The sequence below is a fragment of the Sceloporus undulatus genome, chromosome 1 (assembly GCF_019175285.1).
Source record: "Sceloporus undulatus isolate JIND9_A2432 ecotype Alabama chromosome 1, SceUnd_v1.1, whole genome shotgun sequence".
Lineage (NCBI taxonomy): Eukaryota > Metazoa > Chordata > Lepidosauria > Squamata > Phrynosomatidae > Sceloporus > Sceloporus undulatus.
Genome location: NC_056522.1, coordinates 177,598,084 through 177,609,837, shown reverse-complemented (window position 1 = coordinate 177,609,837; position 11,754 = coordinate 177,598,084).

Sequence of the window (11,754 nt, the reverse complement as noted above, 5' to 3'; positions counted from 1 at the left end):
TAGGTGATATGATAGCCCTGTTTAAATATTTGAAGGGATGTCATATTGAGGAGGGAACAAGCTTGTTTTCTGCTGCTCCAGAGAACAGGACCTGGAACAATAAATGCAAGCTCCAGGAAAAGAGATTCCACCTCAACATTAGGAGGAACCTCCTGACAGTAAGGGCTGTTCGACAGTGGAACAAACTCCCTCAGAGTGTAGTGGAGTCTCATTCCTTGGAAGTCTTTAAACAGAGGTTGGATGACCATCTGTCAGGGATGCTTTGATTGAGATTTCCTGCATGGCAGGGGGTTGGACTGGATGGCCCTTGCAGTCTCTTCCAACTCTATGATTCTATGAAGCTATGAGGAAAATGGAGAAATTTTCATAGGAATCTTTCTTACAAAAAAAAGTGGGGGAGTGAATTGGACAGGATATTGTGCTATAGCACCATTTCCAACAAAGACATGAAATAAAACAGAAAATCAATAAGTTCTACTTATTAGCCATTTTGAAGTCAAGATGTGAGCATGTTTGGCCTCTACCATAACTTGCCCAGTTCAGTAAGGCATAACCTTGTTATTTGAATAATGAGCCACTGAGAAACTTATAATAGCTGATCATATGTCTCCACGATCTCCTTTAAAAGTGTTAATATCAATTAACAGACTGTCTGTCAGTTAGATAGGAAAATAACCATTTCTAGAAATCATTAACCTTCAGAGAAGATACTTGGCAAAAGCTACAGAAATCATAAGCAATAAGAACCTGCATACTTTATTTTAGGTTTTAAAAATTCACATAAATAGAATTGGTAATGCTGTTTGAGTTTCTATAGTTATGAAAAACATAAGGATTATGGCTCAAATACAGAAGCAGATAGCATTAAGACTGTGTCGAACATACAGTATCACATCTCCTGTGATTCATTTCTATAATAAGAAGCACTGAGGCTGAAGGCAGTTTTAAGTTACCAAAAACACTTCCCCAAACAGGTAGCTCAGAAGGGGAAAGGTAAATGAATTTACAAGCAAATTAAGAAACCTGGAGCATTGAGCCAACTATATAGGTTTTTATGTACTCATGATTACCGATACGCATTCATAACCAATTAATATTCATAGTTATGTATATTTGATAGCATAGGGAATTCACTGGAATCATAAAAGTCCCCCAGTCCTGACTAGTTGACCATCAGCTACTGCAGTTAAGAAGGGTCTGTTCTGTCAATTGGTATGCAACAGACTCACATTTCCATCCCCTCTCTCCAGTAATTTCCGGTGCAAGGAGAAATTGCAACAGGGATCCTGCTTCTGACTGTTGCACTGCAGATAACACATGGAAGAGGGTGGGAAAATCTGTTTGCTGTACTGTGATTGATAGGAGAACAGATCTCTGTCACTTATAGTGGCTGCTATCCAGTAAGTTGGGGGGGGGGGGGGCTTGAATCAAGCCAGGAGTTAGTTAAGTATTAAGTAACTAATTATCTGGTCTAGAATCTCAGACTTTGTTCCATGTTCCATGTGAGCTACCTTGGATTCTAATTCCAGAAGAAACATGGGATATAAATTAAATAAAATAAAAATACTGTATTAAACAAATCTGTTACACTAACTATATAGTGACTCTAGCAATTAAACTGTAAAAATGTTAAAAGAGTTTGTATTCACGCCTGACTTAAAGATCAGTCTTCTGAGCTAGGACTCTTTTTCTGCAGCTGCTTCTGGATTGTGGGTTTGTGTTGGGAACCAATTGGCACAAGCCATCTATCCCATTTCTGTAATTTCTGGTTCACTTGCATATCACATGGCCACACAAGACAGTCTGCTGTACTCATGTTGTGTCTTCCTCAATCTTCTGTTTTTCTTTTTTAAAGTTAATGTTATTATTACTTTCTTACTGCTGTAACTATGGTTTCAGGCATTACAAAAAGCCATCAAAGAGGAAGGGAATGAATTCATTCACCCCTTTCCTCTTATGTCTTGGATTTCAGTTACTTTAGGTTTTTTACATCCAGCTCATCTCTCACACTGCATGTGCACTAGGTTGAGAAGAACCTTGCTTGCCACACTGGAGTATAGAAAGGGAGGTCAGGATGGGATGCTTTCACCTTCCTTACATACTTCATTATATTTTTTTAAAAAGCTTCCAGCCCCCATCTCCACAATTTTATGAGTGAATGTGGCTGACTCAAATAAAATACATATGGCTGCCCTATCTTGTTGAGTTTGCCTCTTGGTCTTGGAAGATTTCCACTTACAATAATTCTCAGTACCTGTCTTGCCTTCTGATAGATAGCTGCTTTTGAGGAGAAAAGGGTGCTAACTCCATTTTAAGCCCTGCTTGAAAGGGGCTCAGCCCAGCTCAAAATTGACCTAGATTTTTTAAGGTGACGGGGTGGAGAAGTTCACATTTCCATCTTAGGAACTTATTTAATCAATCTGATTCACTTCCAGCAGACAACATATTCTCTTGAAGTGGTGTTTACAGGTTCCAAAGCTGTCAAACCACATTCATGTATGCCTTCTGAATGAAAATTGGCACAAATTAGTGCTGTGTACAATATAATCCCATGCATACTGGTCTATTCAGAAAGTAAGATCCACTGAGTTCATTGGGACTTACTCCAGAGAAAGTATGTACAGGATTAGAGCCTTAGACATTTTAAAGACATAATGCCAGGAAATCATTCCCACTCAACCACAACCTTTCTACAACTCTCTGATTCGCTGCCAAAAGAGACAAGGCACATAGATCTGTGATCCATGTTTCTGACATGTTTAATTTTAGCTTAAAATTTGTCTGTTTTCCTCTAATTACAGTTAAACACCCTCTGTAGCCTGCCATGGCTAGTTAACATTTACACAACCTACATATTTTGTAATCTTAAGGAAAGCCCTAAGTTTAGCTCTTATTTTTACATTCCATGGCCAGATGACGAGAAAATTGTAATTGCGATTTCTTCCAAAAGTAATGTGAAGTCTCAAGAAAAGAAAGTGCAGAAAGGATCACCTTGAAGTATTAGTAATTCTAAAATGGTGGTGGTGATGGTGATGATGATGATGATAGAGTCTGCCTGCATTATATCAATCAATCAATCAATTTTATTAATGCTTAAGCCAAAGGCCATTCGCATGATTAAAATGTAAAATCGATGACAGAAATTCAGAATTATAAAATGCTCCATCAAGAAATAAAGGATGAGGCTTTGGGTTTTGGTTTATGTCCCTGGCAGATCTGACACTATAGGATGACTCTGTCCTTGCATCTTGTGAGTCTCTGCAAGTGCAGGATGGAGGAATGGCAAGAATTCTGAGGAAAGAGATCTCAGCTTTCATATTTTAAAAAAGTAATAAGCAAAGCCATAGTTTTATCAAACCAAGGCTTGTATTGGAGATGGCACAATCCCTCTCCTCTGGTCAACTTACTTCAAAGAAGAGGAACATTTGAATCAACTGAAATCAACTGCTCATACAAGTGCTTATCATTGCCAGAAGCTTGAAAGCTTTTTTATATATATAAGAATGACAGTTAATTAAATGTGACTATGGCATGGAGATTCTGTTCTTAACAATCATGCTGGACACATTTTCTCTCAGTTGTGAGGACTAGAAACATTTCTTACTTTAATTGTGTGATTAAAGTGCTTCTTCCTTCCAAATCTGAATCGTGGTAAGTCAGTGGTAAACATACACCTTAATGGCAACACCTCATTTATAGTTCCTAATAGATGATAGAGCCCATTACCTAACATCTTGCATGATATTTTGGTCTTTGGGGATAACAGCTGTTGGAGACATTTTGAAGATAACCCATAGTGACACAACTGAGGATTTATGGCAAATTCCATTTTTTTTTTTCATACACAACAGTGTAATTCAGCTTCAATGAAGGACCTCCTAAAACTACCCCTACTCCTCTTTATTATGAGACCCTACAATATTGTGCAGTGGCTTTGTAGAGCTGCTATGACTATCCAAGGCTCAGCTCTTTGATAGACAAACTGCCATAGTCATTTGCATGCCAGGCTTGCAGCATGGGCATGATGCCATTAGGCATATGATGGCATAGAGGACCAAAGAGAGATGTTCCTGTGGTTGATAAGCAGAAGTGACTGAAATCCATGTGTCATTCATAGGAGGCTGGAGCAGTGATGGGTTGGAAATTCACACAAAGCACCAAGGACTACATAATCTGATCATATTCCTCCACATTCTGTAACCTTTGCATCTGCAGATCTTAAAACCTACTCTTCCCAACCTGCTCCACTGATTTAGCCAACTGTGTGATCTCTGGCTTGTGCCGTTCATCTCAATACATGCGCATATCAAGAAGGAAAAGTTGGCACTGCTGTTTTATCCTTCAAACTATGTCATTCTTGGTAATCTATTGACTGGAACTATGCTAATACATATATACAAGCTGCCATGTTAGTTAAATAAACTCTGTAACGGGTTTGCCTTCAAATGACAGCTGATCAGGAGGAATAAAAATGGATTTCAGTACAAATGTACTGTCAAAGCCCTATAGGGTTAAACATAGTAGTCAATTTCCAGGTGTTTTAGCTGCTTGACAAGACATTCAGGCTCAAGATTTGGTACAAATTGCCTTTCCATTTTCACACCATAAAACCAGCTTGACTGGGCTTTAGACTGACATGAAAGGGATTAGGTGCACTCTAGCCCATACCTGTTACATCATGTGATTGCTGCAGTTCAGCACCTTGCAGGGCTACATGAAAAATGTGCAGAATTAGTCAGGTATGTGGTAATAAGATCCCTTTCTCTTTCTCTTTCTCTTTTCTTTTCTTTTAAATGGTGTGGTTTCATTCTAGTTACACGACCTTAGGCGAAGGTACAGAAATTTGCCATTCAAAAACTTTACATTCCTTGTAACTTTCTGAGATGGAGCAGGAATGCCATCTCTAATCCCATTGATTAGCAGCCATAATGACTCAAGGGGTGTGAGCCATAATAACAAGACTTTGCATGCAAGATCTCACAGGAGAATACCTGATCCTGGGGCAGGGGGGACAGATTGCACCTGGCAGAAGATCTCAATAGCCATTTTTCTCGTCGTACGCTGGCTATTATAAGAGATTTGACATGTCAGACACATAGATTAAATGAGAATCCCACTATTGATTGATTGATTGATTGATTACCAACAGCACAGCTAATGTGTGTGCTCATGTACAAATGATTCTAGGGTTGGTTTCCTAATAAAACAGCACAGCAAACTCACTGTCATGTTGCCTCCTTGACAACTAAAAAGTAGATTGAATTAAACATTATAGTTTGATATGGAGCACCCCTTCCTCCTCCTCTGGCCCTAAATTTAATGTACAATAGCCATTTGGCTGAAGGGCAGGATATAAATAAATAAATAAATAAATAAATTTCCACCAACAAAATCTCCCTAATTATTTTGAAAGTTTTAAAATAAATGCACTACTTGCATCCACATTGCATGAGTAAGTCTGATATGCTTCACTTTTAGCAAAAGAGATGTCTAAGCAGAGTTTGCTATTCAGTATTCATTACCCCATTTAACCTACTAAACTTTAGTTATTGAAATTAACAATTACTGAAATTAACAGTAAAATGAAAGAAGTTACACAATATAGTATGAGCAAAATAACAAATATAGAGCTATCAAAGATTCTATTAATAGTCTACCTTGAAATTCACATATTAACATGATTGGGTGAATTGTAAAGCAGTGGAGTGCAAATAGTTCAAAATTTTCTAATGTGAATTCTTAACTAGCAGACCATTGAGAAAATGTTTTTAGTAAATAGGAGGAGAAAGAATATTTTTTACATTGTCAATTTTGTTAGATTTAAAAAAAAATAAATTGTTGAAATTTGCATAGCATGAAAACCTTTTGGTATATTTTTCTGTTACTGAAAGGCAAGTGCAAACCACATCTAGCATTCACATTTACAAAGGAAGGCCATCTTTAATATTTTTCCCTTTCATTCCCTATTTCAAAAGCACACCAAAATCAAAATATACATTCAAATAAACATATGTCCTTAATTCTCTGCCTCACAGGTTAAAAACTTATTTCATTGACTAAAATTATGTCCCTATATAATCAGTGCACACTGATGCCTTTTAAAATATTTCTTTGTGCAGTGGCTGACACAAGAATGTGCTGTTTGTGTGGGCACTGGCTTTCCATGCAGCCAGGGCAGCTTCTTCCAGTGGTGTGGCCAAGACTGCAAAGTGAATCAAGCCATGAAACTGACTCAAACAGACAATGACCAACCCACCTTCAGCATCAGTCATAACACATGGACTGGGCATGATACCTTTGAGCCATCCCTTCTATTCCAACTCTATTGTCTGAATAAATTTTCCTCCTCACGCTGCTAAGTACACACCTCCTCTTTTAAGATCATGAAAGTGTTATCCAGATGTTAAAATGTTCACATTACTATATCCTCAGCTTCTTTGTGTTGCTCCCTCCAGACTTCCACATATAACACAAAAAACAACAAGGATCTTACCATTTTGACTAGACTTTCCCACAAAACTCTGACATTAATTTCAGAATATACTATTTTCATTCTTCCTTACACTAAGACTAACATATCACCTAGAAAGGCTACATACATTTCCCCCAACCAAGTATTCACTAGCACTATCTTCACTTACTTCCTGCAGTTATATCCCTGAGTTGTCATTTATCACTCTTCAGACCAACAATAGTACAATTTAGGTATCAAATCTTTTCCTGAGACAACTGATAGACAGGGCTTTTCCTTCCTTTCATTGCCTTTATGCACACGGTTTTGCAAAGGGAAGAGATCTGATGCTATATCAGGGATGAACAGTTGTGGAAGGCTAGGGGGTCAGACTGCTTCTCTATGGCCTGGTACACATGGACCAAAAGTGGCATGGTGCCACTGATACTAGGGTTCAGGAGCATGCAGCAACCCCATGCTCCCAAACCCTAGAACATACAGACGTCGGCATCATGGCAGCCTCCCATCCATATGGGGGCCGCCATGACGCCACCACTGTCTTACAGCAACCAGATGTCACTAGCAGGATGTGACATCATGGCAGCGCCCCTTCCTACTTCCAGTGTCACAAAGAAAAAGCCACTGTAGGCAGCTCTTTTTTAGTGGTGCATCTGTGCTGCAGCATGGGGATGCTGCAGCACAGACATGGAGCAAAGATGGGTGGCATGGAGCCGTCCATCTGTACTGCCCTCATGAAACCTTGTGGCCACAACCACCCCTCAGCTCCTCAAAAAAACGTTTTTTGCTTGGAAGCATTATCATAATGTTTTGTGGCTCTTTCTGGACAATGTAGGCCCAGGAGAGGACCTTTTTTAGCAACAAGAAGCCACCTCCTGTTAATATCATGTTTGAAGTGGGGGGAACTTTTTTGAAACCTAGATTGGCCCAGAGGGATTCAAAAATTTGGAGGAAATGTCCCTCACATCCTCTAGAAAGCATTTGAGGCAAAAAGAAATATGACACAAAATGTTTTTTGATCTCTGGTGGGCCCTGATAGCTACAAAAATGTCTCTGGGACTGCATGTAGCAAAATTTGACAAACTGGCAGATAATTTGTTTCTTTCTGAACCACGTGACCAAACAAAGATTATGCCCTTCTGGTCCTTGTGGTTAAACACCATCCATCTGTCCATGATTAAGTAGTCAAGCGCTAGACTTCAGCTAATTTTGCTATGAAAAAGCCTTGCGCCTGTTACAGTGGTGCCTCGGGATACGAAATGATCGGGTTACGAAATTTCCGGGATACGAAAAAGTTGGATTGGCAAAAACTGTTTCGGGTTACGAAATATTTTTCGGGTTACGAAATTCATTTCGGCGCGAAATTCAAATGCTGCAAAGTGCAGCTATAGGCTTTCCAGTGCTAACGGAAAAGTGTTTCGGGTTACGAAATTTTCGGGTTACGAAAGGAATGGCGGAACGAATTAATTTCGTAACCCGAGGCACCACTGTACTTTTATGTTCAATAGGATTTATTCCTAAATAAATTAAATTGTTACCACTGCCTCTTAAGCACTACTTCTTTACCCTTCCTTACCATTACCAATGTTATATTATGTTCTTTGCCCTCAGTTTGTGTGTGTGTGTGTGTGTGTGTGTGTGTGTGTGTGTGTGTAGTTTAATACCATGTCTAGAGCATAATATTATCTGCAATACATACTGAACAAGCAAGACACTTGGTAAATATGATAATGAATAGACCATTAAAGTAATTTTTGAAAGGGATAATCTGTTCTTGCTAAGAGACAAGCGTCACTAAAAGAAGGGAAAGTGTTTTCTGACAGAATATCACTTTCAAGTTGTTTATTTTTCTGTAATGCCATAAACTTTTAAAATGTGCTTTCAATTAATGCAAGACGAGAATCAAGTTGTATTGTTGTCCTTGTTCTGCTAGCGTAAGAAATGTTAAGTCTGGTTTCTCAAAGAATGTAACTGATATACGACTTAACCAGCTGCCTTTTCCACCCTGTTCTCTACTGAATGCTCAGGGTTGTATTTTCTAAGCATTCCCTCCCCCAACCTTAATTAAAGGGACTTGGCAACCAAGTGATTTATTTGTAATGAATCTTGCTGTTTCTTTAATTGCATGGTCATTTTTGGCCACTGTTTGAGTTTACCAGCATAAATTAATCCTTTTGGTGGCTAAACAAAGTTAAAGCAGCCATAAATCAACTCCACCATGGACACTTGGTAAAACCTTTAGCCAACATAAATACAAAAATGCCTTTTGCCTTGACATGCTTGGTATAATGACATCATACTTTTCCAAACAAGACAATCACGGGCCAGGCCCAAACCATAACACAGGCCCCCCTTCCCATGAATCAAATTGCAGCAGTCTAAACTTTGCTGCAGGGATTGTTCAACTCTCTGGCTTCCCTTCCCCTCTGCTCTCAAGTGACCACATTATAAAATCATCTACATGTTGAACTACATTTTGCATTTTCTGCACGATTTCACTTTGGCAGGAAGAACATCCCTCTTCTATTCACCCGCTGGAATGTTTCAAAAGTTTGCTGCAAATGAGCAACATGCCAGTTTACGGCCAACCTTATCACTCTCCCTCCCCTTCTTCTCTGTTATGTCTGGAGGAAGCAAAGAGGAGGAGGAAGAGAAGCTCTACCAACATCCCAGATTGCTCAAAACAGCACAGTTCAGAGGCCTGAAGAGGGATGCCTCTCCTGTTTTACAGCTTGTCTGCAACAGGGACATTTTGCAGCTGTTTTATAAACAGGCACTGTGGACTGAGGTCCATTCAAAACCAGGCTCAACGTACCAAACTGAAATTTCTGTGAATGCTGTGGATGAAGTGATTTCTCTAAAGGGTGATATCCACTACAGAGGCTTAAAAAAATAGAGGGGAACTACAGTAGGTAATGCTGGAAATGTAAAAAAGAAAAAAGGGACATTATACCACCTATGGTGGAAATGTAGGAAGGAGAAAAAGTTTTGGTCAGCCATACGTAAAACAATTAACACAATATTAAATATAAAATTGGAAAACAAGCCAGAAATGTTTTTGGTAAATATGATTAATGAGGACGTAGAAAAAAGATTTGGTTGATCTATTCCGCAAGAATGATATATGCAAGATCCTGGAAAAGTAAAACTGTCCCTAAGATTGAAGGATGGTTAATAAAATTATATGGTTCATTTGAATTCAATAAATTGTCAAGGAAATTGAAAAACGAGAAATCAGATTTTTTTTAGAGATAGGGGAACAGGTGTTTAATTTGGGGGGGGGATTGGGTGTTTTGACAACTAGCCTTACAAAGGAATGGTAAATTCTGGTTAATATGAGCAGTTCATAGCTTCTATAATGGTATTACATATTGTTTGGATATCACATGTTGATGCAGTGAATTTTTCATGTAAAGACAAATCCTTGTTTTTGTTTTTGTTTTTAAAAATTATATCAGTTGATGGGCAATACCGCGTAGTTAATAACTTTTGTATTCATTTAATTTTCTCCTATATTAAATTAAAAATTTCTGAAGGCAATGTTGGGTGAAATATTATCTTAAACAAGAGAAAATAATAATTATTGACAAAACAGCAGTATAGAGTGGTGTCATTAACAGGGAACCTAAAGTAAGAGGAAGTTTGTGTTTTTTCTCTAATCTCTAAGTGGATGTACACAACTATCCTAAGAGAGAGATACAATATATTTTATAAGAAAATATTGTTGTAGTGTACTGAGATCACTGGTAAGATTGAAAATGTATTCAAATGTGTGTATGTAGTACATGTTGTATATGTTATTATGTTTGTTTGTTTGTAGTTTTTTAAGAAATAAAAATTTTATTTAAAAAAATAGAGGGGAATACTTAATTAATGGAAAAGGTATCATTCATAGGCAGCCAGTATGTTGAGAAGATCTCCTTTGTAAGTCAATCTTCTGCAACCTGGTGCCCTCCAAATGTGTTGACTTACAATACAAGTCAGAATCCTTGGAGTAGTTGTTCTTAGGAAGTGTCACATACCTAGAGCATGCTGTATGAACAAACAGTAATTAAAATATCCCCAACACAGGCATCCATTTGAGGAAAGGTGGTAATAGCCAGAGGGTAATACTCCTCAGTGGTGAAACCCTGTTTGTGGAATCCTTCTCTAGTCTAGCAAAACCTGCCGGATACCAACACTGTTATCATTTCATCATCAGAAATTTGCAAAATTCTAACTCAAGGAGAAATGAATCCCCTTGCTGTTCTTCCCTCATTATTAAATGTCTTGCTTGCCTATGCCTCAAAGCGGAAAGATTATGCAAGCGTATCTTATTGTTTATTTATTATCTTTGTGTGGTTTTAAAACCGTTTTAATGTGAGCGATAGATAAACAGATACACACAAAGAGGTGGACAAATGTACTATGTTTTTATTGAAATCCCTTCAGTTATGCTAGAAGCAGAATTGTGTTCCAACCCAGGGAGAAATGCAGGCTCTAAATCAAACAAGTAAATAAAAATTAATGATAAATTTAACTTTGAACCACATTGAATTTTAGCTTTGAATTTAGCACACTGAACCATAGTGGCTCCTTAAAGGCCATCATTCCTCACTAAGTGCAATAAGCGAGTCAAAATAAACATGCATTTTTTTAAAAATCCAAGAATTTCTGGCACTAGCCACAGTATGTCTGTATTGTTTTTTGATTTTCTAAACATTCCCACTTTTTTCTCTTACTCTAACATGATTGCAAGATTAAAAACAGAGAGTCACATAACTAGAGCTGCATCCACACTGCAGAAATAATCCAGTTTGACAGCACTTTAACTGCCATGATTCAATGCTATGGAATGCTGGGATTTGTTGTTTGTTGTAGCACTAGAGCTCTCTGACAGAGAAGGCTAAATGTCTCACAAATCTAGAATTCCCAGATCTCATAGCACTAAGCCACGACAGTTAAAGTGGTGTCAAATTGGATTATTTCTGCAATGCAGATGCAGCCTAGGTCACACAAGTCTGTCTGAATTCTATTCCTGGCACTGGGCAAAGACGTTTTTATTCTCCAATCAGACTGGAAGTAACTAGCTAAAATCAACTACATTATCTAGCCAATTAGAAATTTTATAACCAAAAATTGGCAATATGAGTAAATTTGGCAACATGATTAAATTTATTTTTAAACTAAAAAAATTAAATTGAAAAACTAACAAACTAATTGGAGATGGTATTTCCGTTCCACAAATAATTCCACATTTTTGACATTGGTTCCTAAAAAACATAAAGCTTGAACCCTCCATGGAG